The sequence below is a fragment of the Callithrix jacchus genome, chromosome 2, assembly GCF_049354715.1.
Source record: "Callithrix jacchus isolate 240 chromosome 2, calJac240_pri, whole genome shotgun sequence".
Taxonomy (NCBI): Eukaryota; Metazoa; Chordata; class Mammalia; order Primates; family Cebidae; genus Callithrix; species Callithrix jacchus.
The window spans coordinates 55,449,481-55,466,948 of NC_133503.1; the positions used below are offsets into that span (position 1 = coordinate 55,449,481).

Below are 17,468 nucleotides of genomic sequence, written 5' to 3' on the forward strand. Positions count from 1 at the left end.
TAGAGACCAGTTGGAAGGCTATTATAATAATGCAGACAAGGGGATGTCTGCTTTTAGTGGCATGGTCTAGGAAAGAAGAGAGACCACAGTAGGTCCAGGACTCTTCTCCATGTGAGGCACTGATGTGTAGCTAGTCATGTGAAAGAACTGAGAAAGAAAAGCAGCCACAATTTATCCTTTACCATGTGTGTGCTCATGGATCAGAGAGGTTAACAGTGTGATGTTACCTTACTTTCCTGCGTTAAAACGGGTGACAAAGGTGGATTTTTGTAAGCCTTCTTATGTGGATGAGTTCAAAGATTTACTCATTTGTTTTCCTTTATATAAATCATTTTCTCCACTTATAAATTTCTCAACTTGAAACTTTCAGTAAGTGAGATATAAAATTAAGATAGACATTTTTGGATTTTTACCAAATGGCTCCATGTAAGTTCATGAGCATAACTTGGCACCAGATGGCTAGGAACAATTATCAAGCATTTCTTTAGACTTCAATGTTTTCAGAGAACTTTAAGTTAAGTGACTAATTTAGCTTCACATTTGCCTAGTAAGAAGGGTGAGGGAAAAATAGTAGCCAGTCACCTAAGACACATTTATGCCATTCATAGGGCTCTCTGGATTCTTAATACATATTACATAGTAACTTAGTATGTGCTGAGGATGGGAAGCGTAAGGTTTTGGGAAGCTCAGGATCAGCAAACCTGTGGTGGTAACAAGGTTGAAATAAATTCCCATTACTTCACACCTAGATTTTAAGGGATTGTTGTGGTTTGTTTTTGTTTGAGAATTGAAAGCCAGGATGCTAGACCCATCATATGTAGTCTCTCTCCATGAAACAATCACATATAGAGGTAATATTATGCCCCTTCTACAGTTGAAGAAACTGAGGCCGGGTAAATAGGTGAGTTGTTTGTTTGCACGGCCAGTTAAGTTTGTAGAGCAAGAGTTCAAGGTTTGGGTGATTCATCATCCATGCCTTGATATGATATGACAGCTTTCCCCTCCATATTGAGGCGATGAGGCTGTTTCATTTCCTGGCCAGGCACTCTGTGGCCTGCTGTGTATATCTGTGTTGTTTTATAAACTTTCTATAATCTACCTCTTGATGGGGCTAAATATGCTTCCAAATCTAATTTAATCTTTCTGGTTTCTAATGTGATTTCAATGAAGGCTTATTTCCAATGCAATGGTTTTGCAATTATAGTGGAGTTTCGGCTTATGTGCATTTAATTTATGTAAATTCCACTGTACGTGCATGGCAAATAAAAAGAAAACTGTTTAAATAGTGTAGAAGATCCTGTCCCCTGTTGCATGCGGTGAGCCCATGGCCCAGAGTAAGAGAGGAGATTCTGCTGTTCTTTCTCTGTTCCAGGCCTTCATACTTTCATAGAGTGAGGACTTTGCCTGAGTAAGATTCTATTGTTTAGAAATACTTATTTTTTAAACAATATGCCTGCTAAGAAAAGTCTTTATTTCACTAGTTTTTGACCAAAGAACTCTCTGCTACAAAACTGGAGGGAATATTTTTTCCTTTGCTTGTATTTATTTATTTAACACACATTGAATAAGAACTTACTATGCTCCAGTACAGTTCTAGGGACTGGGAATATAGCAAACACTAAAAAATTCCCTGACCTCAGAGATCTTACCGTTGAGTGGCTTTTGAGTTACGGAATATCAGCCTCAGCATGCTGCCTACCTAGGATATTTTAGGATTAATACCGGTTGTGTGTGATTTTCACTTAGGTGATCATTTTTAAAATTGAGCCCCTCTTTACAGCTGCTGTAGAAGACAGTCTGGCAGTTTCCTACAAAGCTAAACCTACTTTTACCATATGATACAGCAATCACATTCTTGGTATTTACACAAATGAGTGAAAAACTTAGGTCCGCACAAAAACCTGCACATGGATGCTTACAGCAGCCTTATTCATAATTACCAAAAACTGGAAGGAGCCAACATGTCCTTCTTTTGATTAATGGATAAATAAATTTTGGTACATCTTTACATTGGAATATTGTTCTGTGCTAAGAAGAAATTTTTATCAAACCATAAAAGTACATGGAGGAAAGGTAAATGTTTATTACTACATGAAGAAAGCCAATCTGTAAAGTCTCTGTGTTATATGCTTTCAACAATATAGCTTTCTAGATAAGAAAAAAACTATGGAGATGGTAGTTGCTAGGGATTTGTGGGGAAGGAGGGATAAATGAATGGAGCCAGGGGATTTTTAGGGCAGAGAAATTACTCTGTATGAGACTATACTGCTGGATACATAGCATAATACATTTGTCAAAACCCATAGAATGCACAACACCAAGAATTAACCCTAATGTGTCAATGTAATGGTTCATAAATTGTAAGAAATTAACCATGCCTGTTGGTGGGGTAGGCTGTGCATTTGCGGGGAGGGGTAGAGCACAAGGGATATATATGTGAGCTCTCTGAAGTTCAATTCAATTTTGCTGCAGACCTAAAACTGCTATGATAAATAGTCTCTAAAGACTTAACCCCCTCTTCTCCCTCACAGGTACCCTCACACAAGCCACAACTCTTTATGTATCCACATATTTGTCATATCCCTTTTCTCATAATAGATCTATGTAGGTTTGTGGTTTTACTAGGATCACAGAAGCATTTTGTTGAATGCCACATTGTGCAACATGATCATGAAAGATGGGAAATGGGTATTGGAGGCCTGGGTTTTTCTCATGCACCTAACCCAAGTCATTTATGTGACTTTGAATAAGCCTTTTTCCTCCCATCTATGAAATAGTAGGATACAATTGGCTGGTCCCTAGAGCCCCATGCAGTTGTTATTTGAAATATTTTTAACTGAATGATAAGACTTTTTCTAATAATTGAGCACTATAAAAGTAAAATTCCTTTAGTAAATTATAAGTCATATTTTTATTCCTTTAAAATTCAAAATGTTTAAAGATATATAGATTAATGTTCTTACAGGCTTTGCCATAGGACAGATTCCTAGAATCTCTTATGCATATTTTTTTCCATTGTGTGACACACTTTACTTGTAGACATTATTTTGGAGAAAAGGTATTCAATATAACCTAACAGAGGGATAGCAGGTAATAGTCCAGATATTTTATTTTCAACTTTTATAATATAGTATTAAAAATATTACATTTTTAAATTAAGGAAGATTATATAATGAGTACAGTGTGCTGATCACTCAGCTTCAGCAAATCCTAAGATTTTGCAAAATTTGCTTCCTAATTGTTTAAAATCTCATATGGAAATAAACTGTTTTACATTAAATATTTCATTTCTGTTTGTAAATGCATCAAATACTTATTAAGAAAAATTTGAAAATTTAAAAGGTCAAATGATACATAACCTTACCACCCAGAAAGGAGGACTATTAGGATCATTTTTTTGGCATGCAGATGCTATTTGCACTTCCATCTGGCAAACAGTTATCTTTTTATATATATATAATTTTATTATGGCAAATTTAAAACATGTTAAAGTAAGAAGATAGGATAATGAAATCCTATCTACCCATAAGCAAACCTTAAAGGTTACTAGTTAATGAGCACTCTTATATATTACCCAAACCCTGTTGCAGCAAATTCCCACCCACAGTATCACTTCTTGAAGTAGTTCAATATTCATCATTACAAGATGACCTTCTTTTTGTAAATATAACAAGGCTATCATATTAAAGACATTAATAAATCTTTAATATCACATATCTACTCTTCAAATTATCAATTATAATTTTTCTCACTTGTTGTTTGTAAATCAAGGTCCAAATAAGTTCCATTCATTAAAATAGACCTTCTTAACTCCTAAGTCTCTTTTAATCCATAGTTTTTCCATTATTGTTCATTATTTTTCTTGTAATTTGTATGTAGAAGACAATGGGGTCATTTGTCCTGTAAACAGTCTCACAGTCTGAATGTTGCCTATTTAATTCCTGTGATATTATTTATAGCATATTTCTCAGTCGCTTGGATTTTCTATAAACTGAGATTGAAGGATAACAACTTGATGTAATTTAGGTTGCATGTTTTTGATTCTACACAGCTTCACCTATAAAGCTATGTACTTCCATGAGGAGGCACGTGATGTCTTCTCTCTTTTGTAAATATAACAAGGATATTGTATCAAAGACATTAATAAATCTTTAATATCACATATCTACTCTTCAAATTATCAATTATAATTTTTCTCACTTGTTGTTTGTAAATCAAGATCCAAATGAGTTTCATTCATTAAAATAGACCTTCTTAACTCCTAAGTCTCTTTTAATCATAGTTTTTCCATTATTTTGGAATGATTTCACTAAAGCAAAAATAAAATCCCAAAAATCATTTGACAGTGAATATTGGCAGCAAACAATTGCATACTTAAGTCCTTACTAGATGCTGTTCTAAGTGCTTTAAATTTGATTATCACACAGAACTCTTTGAGAGAGGTATCATCATGGCGTCTGTGATGCAGATGAAGCACTGAGATGTTAAGTAACACGCCCAAGGACACAACTAGAGGGTGGCTGAGCCAGGAATCAAACCTAGGCTGGGATCTAATGCTTTTAGCCAGTATTATCTTTGCATTTTATTGTATCAAGGCAAAATAATATCCTTGTTGATAGTCTCCTAGAATGACAGTTTTTTGCTGAGCATCCTTTTTTGTGTTCACAGTGGTGTAATATTGTGGATCTGATTTACTGTGTCACTAAGAACAGGAGATCCAAGGCTGCTGTTCTGGGAATAAGGTGATGCTGATCTATTTTCGCTGATATCAGTGATTCTGATCATTTTGAATAAAATCGTGTTAGGTATCTACAGATATATGGAAAGCTAGCAAAAATAGCCCCTGGTAATTTAATCACCCATCTGTCTCAGCATGTGGTCCATTTCTTCCTTCACACTAGCAAGTAACAAGAGTGTAGTGAAGTCAGCCATTGCCTGGGTTTGAGGCAGCACAGAGGGCCCACAGTCTAGATTGGAGGACGTGTGGGATAGCATGCTGCCCTGCAAATTTTGCTGCTATCTACATGGCATGCTGGTGCACTGCTGGGCATGGAAGCTTGTGGGATGTGGGGACTGATTATGTGAATTCTGCCAAGAGTGGATGCATTTAGGGAAATCATACATACTCTTACTGTTTGGCTAGGAATGAGGACCACTTTCCTGGTAACAAAGACAAATTTATTAAGGCAAAGGGGGTACCTATATTTCTAGACAGTTAAATTAGCAAATGTCAGACTGGAAGAGGTGCTGGGAGGGTACACTTAGAGAAGCGTGAGAGAGGGCGTCTATTCTGTGTACATTCTGTACTTTTACTACTTGCACACCAGCAATGTCTAACCCATCTTTGAAAGTTTATGAAAGACACATATTTCATTAACTAGCCAATAAGGCTATAAATCAGCGATTAGCCCAGGTGCCAGGAAATTTCCTAAGCCTCGTTTTCACATTCAGTGACATTTTTTCCAAAGTCCCTTTGATTTCACCATTCAATTTAAAAGGCTGACCAAGTAGGAAAATAATGCTAATGCATTGGCAAGAGATTAGATATCTAGAAGTCACTGGATGTTTTCAATAATCTTTAAAATCCAGCAGTACAGATTTTTTTCCTGTTCACCAGCAGTTCAATTGTTTGTTGTCCAGACTAGAAATAAACAGAAGGCAAGGTCTTTGATATTTAGCCAGCCAAAACTGGTGATTCTGGTTACAGTTGACTGTATCTAGATGCCCAAAGTATTTTATGTTTTGTAGTCCCTACTTTGGGTATTGTTGTCACCTGCTAGAAAATACAATCCGTATTTTATACCTGAGGCTGTCCACCAGGGGTGACTTGGTGCTGGGTTTACAGTCTGTGTAGCTCATTCCAGTATGTAGTGTGACCACTTCGAGGACTTTGGAGGAAATATGCCATCTTCTATTTGGGTGCCTTTACTTTTCTTAGCAGAATCTGAGCTGGGCCAGTTTTCAATTATACTATTAGGAGACTGAGCTATTCCTTTGGATTTTAAGTTGTGGCATTTCCGAGTGTCAGAACTAGGTTTAATCAGAAATAAAACCCAGGAAAGAAGCAACGGCAACTTTCAGCATGTTTGGCGAATGCCAGTGTGCTCCAGGGTCGGTTCTGAGTTTGAATCCTGATTTGTCACTTCCTGGTTATGTGATTTCAGTCAGATTACTTAATGTCTCCAAACCTCAATTTCCTTCTCTGCAAATTAAAGTAATATACATGTTGGGAAGCATTGCTGACAACAAGAATGCTATGTGTAGGTGTCTATGCCTATATGGTATCTCTACAATCATACTTCTACTTGAGAGGTGAATCTTCACAGCAATGCTTCTTTAATTCCCAATAGGGCCCAAACCTGTTGGCATAGTTTTAAATTTAAATTCATAATTAGGTATATTTGAATCTATAGTTCTTCCTTTCCTGCAGGATTTTTCTGCTCAAAAATCTTTATCAAGATCCATTTAGAGTTGCTGATACCTTCTACGGCTCCCACTCTCCCTGGTTCTGCCTTCTTGGGATTCCTGCCTCTCTCGGGAGTCTGTCTTGGTGTCAGGGTATCTGTGAAATCTATGTCTGTGTGCACTTCATGCTCACAGGAATCATTTTTAACACAACCTAACGATTAGAGAGGTGTGGTTCACAGCCTGCCATCAGAGTAACGACTAATTGATACCTCTTGAAGAATGACAGATTCCCTGAAGCATTCAAGGCCGCCTGACAGGCAAAGATGCCACCTACCTCTATGATTAGCACTCTCCCCATGCAGACACTGGTGATTTAAGATGTATGTTGTTCTTTCTTGATGTTATTTTTTTGATGTTATTCCTAATATATACTTTCACATTTTATGTTGCCATATAATAACATTAACCTTTTTTATAGTTTCCAAAGATTTCAAACAAGCTAATTTCTGAAGCTGTGCCCTCTGGACCTAGTGTCCTTTACTGTGCTGTGTGGCATCTTGTTAATAGATGGTGGAATTTAGTGAATACTTTCTTTGTTTCTTGATCAAAGGATGGAAATAAAGCAGAAAGAGTTGTGTGTTGGGTGGGAGGTGGGGAACAAAGTAAGGAAATGAGAGTAAGTTGTTCCCAAGAAAACCAAGAATTATAGAACTGTCTCTCTCTATCAAGAAGAAATTGGGATATTTATGTCAGTATATCCTATATCACTATTGAGAGAATCAACAAGTGTGTAGGAATTTGTCATGTCTATCCACATCTGGGCAAAGTTAGGAAATTACAAAAGATTAAGAAAAACTGCTGGAACAAAGTCTTTGAAGGTAGGAATAAAGTCACTATTATCATCTACCATATCCCCAGTCTTTAACAAAGTGCATGGCAAATAGTATGTATTCCATAAACATCTGCTTTGTAAATGTGCTTTGGATCATGTCCTTGGATGACTGGAAATGGATTGTGAGTATCTTTTCCCTGAAGCATTGTAACTATTTATTAGGTTGGGATGTAACTAAACCTGAAAGGTAGGTGACATTTTTATGTTGTTACTACCTGAACATAGACAGTTCCTTAATATCAGTTAGGAAAAGAGGAAAGAAAGTTGTCTTTGGATAGACTTGAGATTTGAATTCTCAAAGCAGTCAGCACGATTTCTTTAATAACTCCATCTATCATTGTGCTGAATTACAGCATTGTTCGCTTCCAGAGTTGTGTCTCTTGGCTTCAGAATGCAGGAATAATTGTAGACTGGCTTGACATTCCAAAACCAGGGCCAAGATCATCCTCAAATTACCAGGTACAGGAAAGCAGACAATAAATGATTCAGAAATCATGACTTTCTCATGTTACAATATTCTGCCATCAGCCCTGAAATGTGGGGGCAGCTGGGGTAACTGCATACAACTGAGCCTGGAGCTGGTCCAGACAAAGTTGTCCAAAGTCACTAAGGGCTACAAAAGCAATGTCCTATGATAAAAGATGGAAAGATTGAGATTCCAGTGGGGAGTAAGATGAAGGTAGATAACTTCATGAAATGTCATGCAGAATGTAAGCCTACAGCAGTGAAAACTTTAAAAATAATGAACAGTAAAAGTTTATTGAGCACTTACATTATGCACAGTAATGAATGATTTACCTATGATTTCATTTCATTTACATAAACATCCTATGTTTATGTAATGGAACTTGGTGAAACCAGAATGGAACCAGAACCAGAACCACAGCAGTAAACCCCAAAGCCTAGTTCTTAAACACTGTACCATATTTTCTAACCAATTTTAGACTACTGGGAATAAGGGACCCTTTTATTATTTAAAAAAAGAAAATCATTTTTTGGGAGCTAAAGATCTTTGAAGGAATTTATGTTACCCCAATGAGGGGTAACATAAAATAAAAATGAGGGGTACCAGTTGGGCTCAGGGGCTCATGCCTATAATCCCAGCACTTTGAGAGGCCAAGGTGGGTGGATCACCTGAGGTCAGGTGTTCGAGAAAAGCCTGGCCAACATGGTAAAAATGTCTCTATTAAAAATACAAAAATAGCCAGGCATGGTGGCAGGCAACTGTAATCTCAGCTACTCAGGAGGCTGAGGAAGGGAGACTTGCTTGAATCTGGGAGGTGAAGGTTGCAGTGAGCTGAGACGTGCCACTGTACTCCAGCATCTGGAGTACCCCAGGGATAGGAAGGGATGACCCTAAAGAGACATGACAAATTTGTGACCTAATTAGATTTAGATATAAAGTCTTTTGATGACTGTCAATACCTTTTCCCTAAACACATCTCTTTCCCACCCCCGGTTTTTTTTTCTTTTTGTTTTTTTGTTTTGGTCTAACCCTGGATTCCTTTACTTAATACTTTTTATAGTAAAGCAGGGACTGAGATTTGAGGGAATGACAAGAAATAATGGCATGGAAACAAAGGCAGAAAACCTGAAAAAGACATGATGAAAGTAACAATGAGATTTCAGTATTAGCCTCTAAGCGGAGTTATACCAAGACATGCCACACATACTCTCTAGGGATTCCTAGAAATAGTTCTGGGGCTTTTGTGTGCCAGATTCACAAATATACCTAATATTCATATTTTGCATCACACTCCAGACTATACCAATTCTTTTCCTAAGCCCAACACTAGAAGACATTCATCTAGTAAATATTTCATAGTTGTCAAAATTGCAGGAGATAGAATGCTTTTGGTTCAAACCAGGCACAGCCACTTATCAGCTGAGTAGCCATGAGAAGGTTTACTTAACCTTCCTGTCTGCTAATTCATTCATTCATTCAAAAATATTTCTTGAGCTCCGCCTTTGTGCTAAGCTCTCAATGAAATGAAGGGCCTGAGACCCAGCAGGATACCAGAGATAAAATTTCTTGCATGCATGGAGTTTACATTTTACTGGGGGATGGCAGATCATAAGCAGATAGACATGTAATATATCAAATATACTTTTAAACCTAGAGAAATGGGAATGAGACAGGTGGTAAGAGTTTACAATTTTAAGTAGGGTAATTTTGCAAGGGTCCTCCCTGGAAAGGTAACATTTGAGCAAAGACAAGAAACAGTGAGGAGAAAAGTGTGCCAGGTAGAGGGAATGATGAGTTCAAAGGCTCCTAATAGAGTCAGAGGTGTTTAGAGGCTAGAGAGGAATAAATGAGGGGGAGAAGAGAAGACTGGAAGATGAAGATGGTGGTAAGAGAGATGCATCAAGCATCAAGTGGGATCATTTTGACCATTGTAACAGTAACTTTTTAAAAATTTTATATATATTTTTATTGCATTTTAGGTTTTGGGGTACATATGAAGAACATGCAAGATAGTTGCATAGGAACACACATGGCAGCGTGATTTGCTGCCTTCATCCCGTTCACCTATATCTGGCTTTTCTCCCCATGCGATCTCTCCCCAACTTCCCATCCCCTGCTGTCCCTCCCCTATTCCCCCCAACAGACCCCAGTGTGTGATACGCCCCTCCCTGTGTCCATGTGTTCTCATTGTTCAACACCCGCTATGAATGAGAACATGTGGTATTTCATTTTCTGTTCCGGTGTCACTTTGCTGAGAATGATGGTGTCTAGGATCATCTATGTCCCTACAAAGGACACAAACTCGTTGTTTTTGATGGCTGCATAATATTCCATGGTGTATATGTGCCACATTTCCCTGTCCAGTCTATCATCGATGGGCATTTGGGTTGGTTCCAGGTCTTTGCTATTGTAAACAGTGCTACAGTGAATATCTGTGTGCACGTGTCCTTATAGTAGAGCGATTTATTGTCCTTTGGATATATAACCAGTAATGGGATTGCTGGGTCAAATGGAATTTCTATTTCTAGGTCCTTGAAGAATCACCACACTGTATTTCACAATGGTTGAACTAATTTACATCCCACCAGCATTGTAAAAGTGTTCCTATTTCTCCACATCCTCTCCAGTATCTGTTGTCTCCAGATTTTTTAATGATCGCCATTCTAACTGGCGTGAGATGGTACCTCAATGTAGTTTTTATTTGCATTTCTCTAATGACCAGTGATGATGAGCATTTTTTCATATGTTTATTGGCCTCATGTATGTCTTCTTTTGTAAAGTGTCTGTTCATATCCTTTGCCCAGTTTTTTTTTTTTTTTTGAGACGGAGTTTTGCTGTTGTTACCCAGACTGGAGTGCAATGGCGCGATCTTGGCTCACCGCAACCTCTGCCTTCTGGGTTCAAGCAATTCTCCTGCCTCAGCCTCCCAAGTAGCTGGGACTACAGGCATGTACCACCATGCCCAGCTAATTTTTGTATTTTTAGTAGAGACAAGGTTTCACTGTGTTGACCAGGATGGTCTTGATCTCTTGACCTCGTGATCCACCTGCCTCAGCCTCCCAAAGTGCTGGGATTATAGGCATGAGCCACGGGCTTGTTTGTTTTTTTCTTGTAAATCTGTTTTAGTTCTTTGTAAATTCTGAATACCAGCCCTTTGTGAGATAGGTAAACTGCAAAATTTTTTTCCCATTCTGTTGGTTGCTGACTCTAATGACACTCTAATGACTGTTTCTTTTGCTGTGCAGAAGCTGTGGAGTTTGATTAAGTCCCACTTGTCTATTTTGGCTTTTGTTGCCAATGCTTTTGGTGTTTTGGTCATGAAGTCCTTGCCTACTCCTATGTCCTGGATGGTTTTGCCTAGATTTTCTTCTAGGGTTTTTATGGTGTTAGGTCTTATGTTTAAGTCTTTAATCCATCTGGAGTTAATTTTAGTGTAAGGTGTCAGGAAGGGGTCCAGTTTCTGCTTTCAGCACATAGCTAGCCAGTTTTCCCAATACCATTTATTAAACAGGGAATCCTTTCCCCATTGCTTGTTTTTGTCAGGTTTGTCAAAGATTGTATGGTTGTAGATATGTTGTGTTCCCTCCGATGCCTCTGTTCTGTTCCATTGGTCTATATCTCTGTTTTGGTACCAGTACCATGCTGTTTTGATTACTGTAGCTTTGTAGTACAGTTTGAAGTCTGGTGTAACAGTAACTTTGATTCTGAATGAGGTGGAATATTTTGAGCAGGGGAGTATCATTCTCTTAGGTGGGTCTGGTAGAGAGTGCTAGCACTAGTCTGAGAGAGCCTTCTGTGCACCCTTGTAGATCTTTAATAATGTCTTACACCAGCATGGTAGTAAAAGATGTGGTTAAAAAAAAATGGTCAGCTGCTGGATTTATTCTGAAGATAGTGCCAACAGAATATGCTGATGAAATGGACAACACAAGGTATATATGCAAGACAGGCATCAAGGTTGACTTGGAGGATATGGCCTGACCAACTGATTGAATGAAGTTGCCATTGATTGAGAAGGCATAAACTTAGAAGAAGGAGAGCTTTAGTATTTTCCAGGCAGGAGCTGGTGGTGGTGGTGATTAAGTCAGACCTGAGTTGGATCATGTTATATCTGACATGTCTATTGGAATCCCAAGTAGAGTTGTTAAAGAGTCAGTTGACAGAAATTTAGAGTGGAGGGAAATATCTGGGCCTGGAGACAAATCTCAGAGTTGTCAGAGTACAAATGATATCTCAAGCCGTGGATCTGGAAGATGTACCTGGTGAGAAAGTGTGTATAGAGAAGAGGCTCAGGACTAAGGCCTACGATGTCCTTATGTTGGAAATTGGGAGGTCGAAAAGATATAACAGAGGTAGCCAAGAAGGAGTGGCCAGTGGTAGTAGTAAGACTGATACCGTAAAAGTCAAGTGAGAAAGGTATTCGAAGGTGGAGTGATGCACCGTCTCCTTGTCTTGCTTTTACGACAGGCCAGTGTTAAACACGTTGTGTTTGTATACTAAATATTTGCGTGACACACAGATTTAACTATTCCGCAGATTATGAATCATTATGGAAAATCACTTTTCCTCTCCCATTCTCAGTTTTCCTGTAAGTTAAATGAGCAAATTTGAATTGTTAAGTTGTAAAATACCTTCCAGCCTTGATATACTATGATTTTTTTGGGGGTATGATTCTTCAATTCAGTCAAGACTGAACCCATTCAGGCATTATGCAGTTTTATGACAAACAGAATTTAAATTATCTTTTCTTTAGTCTCTCCAAGCCAAATGGCATTTAATTTAACTTCACTTTATTTTTTGTTTATCTTTATGGAAGTTTTCTTTCTCTTGTAATTTTGTAGACTTGGAAGAAACCTCCATCCTCAGGGATTTGGAGAAGGCTCTACTGGAACCTGTGTGAAAGCTGAGACAACCATCCCTTTTGTGGTGGCCTGAGGAGATTTTCTTAATCCCAATGTTGCCCTGAAATTTATGTCCAGGATTCAAGAAGATTAGGACTGCTAAGGTAGGGGTTTGTGACTTTAATATATTATTTTCTAAGACAAATGTGATACTTTTAAAGGTATTTATCCATATTCACAGTATTTCTCCTCCCCCTTTTCCTGACCTTCTTCTCTTTCCTTTGTCTCTTAAAGGAAAAATCTTTTCTGTCTTTAAAATATCCCACCAGCTTATGAGATGTGTTACAACAGGTGAAGATACAGTGGTAGAAACTGAAGGAAGCCTGCATTGTCTCAATAATAAAGAGGTGGCCAGAGGGCAAAGACAAAGCATACAGAGAGGTTTGCGCAGGTGTCTCAGCTAGAGAAGAGAAATGGGGGTAGATACTTAAGTGATTAAAGACTCAGGTAAAGAGATGAGTAAAGAAGCGGTGCTGTGAAATACACTGTTAATTCGTGTTTTCAGTGTCCACAGGAGACTTTGACAAAATTTTGTAATTCCTTAAGGTCTTTAGGGGAGCTGTCTTTGTATTTATTTTGCATATATATCCATGCTGGAGCAGACTCTAAGTTGAAGTCAAAAGGTTTCAATTATTTTTTCAAGTTCAATTGATAATTATCACAGTAATGGTAATTAGACACTAATCAACAAAGTATGCATTTGCATGCATATACACACATCCTTATACATATACACAAATATGTATAAATATACATAATTCATTGAGTGGCATCTATGTGTGCACATGTATAGATGCATATATATGTATATAGACAGAGTGTCAGGGAGGGAGGGACAGATGGAGAGAGGGGAGAGAGAAAATGCTTGGAACTACCATTTGTGGAGTATGTATAGTGAGTCAGGCATTGTGCTATGAGCTTTGAAAAAAATATTATAAGCATAACTCAGAACAACCATCTGGAATAGGAATTTCTGTTCTGGAAAACCAAAGGGGATATAAGCAAAAAGGTTTTCTAAGGTTGTGTAGCAAGAAAGGGTCAGGGGCCAGGCTCATTCCAGATTTACCAGAATTTAACTCTCTGTGCTCATCTACTGTAGAGAGTAGTAGGATTGCATTCACTTTTGGTTAAAAGCACTGGGGAAAAGATGATTTACAGCTTAGAACCACATGGTGGGTTCAAGAGAAGTTGTAGGATGTATGTGAAAATTTCATTGATAACTTATTAGATGCCTTTTAATCTCCTTCAAAAAAGAAAGAGAAAATAATTCTTCATAACCCAGAGGCTTCTGGGAACTGGGAGAACAATGTAGGTGAGGTGTGGCATTGCCTCCCTTCTCCTGGCACCACAGGTCATACATCATGTGTGTGCAAGGTGGAAGTATGGAGCTGTTGAATATCACATTAGTTATAGCCACAGGCCTGCTGTCATTTTATTTCTGAATTTCTCACTGCTAAAGTAAGTGTGGTGTATGCTCTTAGTTAGTCATGAATGGGCCTTCTTTTGAGGATGAAGCACTTTCTATCTAGTATTCCCAAATGCCAGTGAATAAATCAGCTGTGATGTTCACATTGCTTGTGGAACTGCTAGAAGACTGCTGAGAGATGGGCAGACAAGTAAGAGGGAGCATTTCAAACAAACACTCCTCCTCCTCTAGTCAGAATAACTTTTTAAAACATAAAGTAGATAAATTATTTTGCTCTTTTTCACATCTTTAAGGTGGTTTAAGTATGAAAACTTAGTAGGAATTCATTTTTCATTAAGATGGTTTCAAAGGTCAAATAGGTAATTAACCAATCATAAGATAAAAATACAACATAGTATACCTTTATTTTGTCCTTGTACAAGTATAAACATTCTACATAATTGATACATAGTTGTGGTACCGGCATTTCTTCCCAATCATTCTTTGTTTTTTGAAATGGAGTCTTACCGTGTTGCCCAGGCTGGAGTGCAATGGTGCAGTCTTGGCTCACTGCAACCTACACCTCCCAGATTTAAATGATTCTCCTGCCTCAGCCTTCCAAGTAGCTGGGATTGCAGTCACCCACCAGCATGCCTAGCTAATTTGTTTGTATTTTTTAGTAGAAATGGAGTTTCTCCATGTTGTCCAGGCTGGTCTCAAACTCCTGACCACAAGTGGACCTACTGCCTCGGCCTTCCAAAGTGCTAGGATTACAGTTGTGAGCCACTGTGTCCAGCCTTTCCACTCATTATCGATCTATGGGAAAGGAAAGCTAAAATGTTCTCTACTTGTCCTCAAAAACCTAGAGAAGCTTAGGGATTTGGTTTGGGATTTTGATTACTGAGGTTTTTGGCTTTGAGAGTATCAAACTTTAATTCGGAGTGTCTGTGTTCTGTCAAGAATATTCACTTAGATGCCAAGTACTTACAACATAAATTTAGAAAAGTTTTAAAGGTTTGGCTATAAAAATGTTTCTGGTTTAGAGACCAATCAACCATTGAGGGGAAAATAAAGCGCTCTCTGATTGTTGACAGAGGATGCGGGAGAAGAATGCCCGCTTTGCAGTACATGTTCATCACAGGGCTCTGTTCAGCCGTAGTATGTATAAGGATGTGCTTGACCCTGTTCATAGACCAAAACCCAGTTTGTAGGAAGAAGGAAATGAGGCAGTGTTGGTACTATCCATCTGCCTAATGCTTTCTGGCTCCCATGCTCTGATGCATGGAACAGATTTTTCAGATGTCTTTTCAAGTGAAGACACTATAAATTAGTTGCTATGGAACCAGACTTAGAAAAGGCAAATCAAAATTCCAGTAAAGCTCCTGTATGAACATTAGAAAGGCCACCTAATTCTTCTAAGCCTATGCTCTTTAAAGTATGTTTCATAAGCCAAAAGCATCAGCATCATCTGAGCTTGTTAGACATTCAAATTCTTTGACCCTTTCCCAGACTTACTATTTGACTTTATTAAGTCAAAACTTCTTAGAGTAAGGTCCAGAAATCTGTTTTTTAGTAAGCCATCTGGATAATTCACATACTTTGCCCCCCAATTTCTTTTAATTGTGCTTTGCCAAAATTTAGAAGCCACTGCTCAACCTGATTTCTGAAAAATAAGGGAGCTTATAAAATTTGATGTCTAAAAACTAGGATCATTTAAGGCCTTAATGTGTGTGTATTTGTACATTTGTATGCATACATACATACATATGCATATGACATCAAAAGGGAAAAAACTTTTTCAAAAAACCATAAGCAAAATTACCGAGATTTTAATGACTGAATTTGAAATCTATGAAATGGAAAAAAATAGATATAAAACTAATTTAAAAACTAAAGTTAAAATAGCTGTCATTATAAATAAATTGGTCCATAAAACAGAGTAAGCCAGACATCGAGGCTCATGCCTGTAATTCTACTGTTTTTAGAGGCCAAAATGAGAACATTGCCTAAGATCTGGAGCTCAAGACGAGCCTGGGCAACATAGCAAAACCCTGTCTCTACAGAAAAAAAAGAAATTAGCCAGGCATCATGGCACATACCGATAGCCCTAGATACTCAGGAGGTAAAGCCAAAGAGATTGCTTGAGTCCAGGAATTTGAGGTTACAGTGACATATGACTGTGCCACTGTACTCCAGATTGGGTGATATAATGAGACTCTGTCCTTATAAAAATAAATAATAAAACAGAATTGAGAGTTCTGAAATAGGTACATATATATATATATATATATATATATATATATATATATGCACAGTCGACTGGCTTTTAATAAGAGCACCACATTAATTCAAAAAAGATAGAAAAAAATTGCTTCAACGAATCGTATAAAACAGCTGGATATTTATGTAAAAAATAAAGAAGCTTAACCTCTACCTCACACCATACACAAAAATCAATTTGAGTCAGAGCACAGATTGAAGTGTAAGTCCTTAAAACAATACAACAGCAAAACCCAGAGATCTCCTGGAAGAAAAGCTAGAATATCTTTGTAACTTCAGGAGGAAAAGATTTTTTTAGAAAGCACACAAAAAGCACAAACCATAAGAAGAAATAAGTACTTTAAACCTCATGAAAATTGAAAGCATCTACTCATCAAAAAATATCACTGTGGGGAGTAAAAAACAGTTCCTCTTCAAAGTTTTCTTTCTTATTTAAGAAAAATTTATAAGTGTTAGAAATAATAGTTTGTTTTAAACACTTTCTTCAAAAGCCTTCTTGCCTTTTTGCTAGAAGCCCTATCCTGTGTAGCTGTTAGACTTGTTTACAGGCATGTAGTACATCCTATGTCCTTGGACTTTAACCAAGATACTTGTGCCAGATGTGCTCACAGGCATGTCCCAGCTCACAGCCTATGTACCTTCCTTATTTGAACTTCCTTTTTTTTTGGCTCACAATTGCTTTTACCTGTTTAGAAAAGCTTCAAGTTATTAGCCAATTGGGTTTTAGTTTAGATTATGAGGTCCAGCTCCAGCCAATGGAGATCAGACACAGCAGTAAGGGCAACCCCAAATGCATAAGAAATAAATATGTCTGCTTTCTTTTGTTCATTGTAATCCGTGGCAAGATTGCTTGTGGGAGTATACCCTTTCTGCAGGCAGTAAAAAGAGTTGCTTTGCTAAGAGATCCTTTGTCCCAGTACTAATTTTTCTTTGCAACACCAAAAAGAAAAATTTTATACATAACCACCACCAAGAAAAAAAGGAGATGGACCACAGACTAGGAAAAAATATTTGTAATATATATATTTAACATATATATGATGCACTTCATAAAACTAGATAAAATAGCCAATAAAAACAGCAATGGTGCTTAATTTGCATTTGTTGTCAAATGCA

The 17,468-nt window shown here is 37.7% G+C and overlaps 1 protein-coding gene across 4 annotated transcripts in view; it reads left to right on the top strand.

The window, feature by feature from the left end:
* The window catches only part of SGCD (sarcoglycan delta), a 1,112,169-nt gene that overhangs the window by 426,787 nt on the left and 667,914 nt on the right, over positions 1-17,468 (top strand). For 3 of the 4 annotated variants that reach the window (XM_078363722.1, XM_054251085.2, XM_078363713.1), the window contains exon 2: positions 12,608-12,771. The gene's annotated coding sequence lies outside the window, so the exon portion shown is untranslated. Of the gene's footprint in view, positions 1-4,684; positions 4,743-12,607; positions 12,772-17,468 lie in introns of those variants that run through there. The other variant, XM_078363716.1, reaches the window with a different exon arrangement.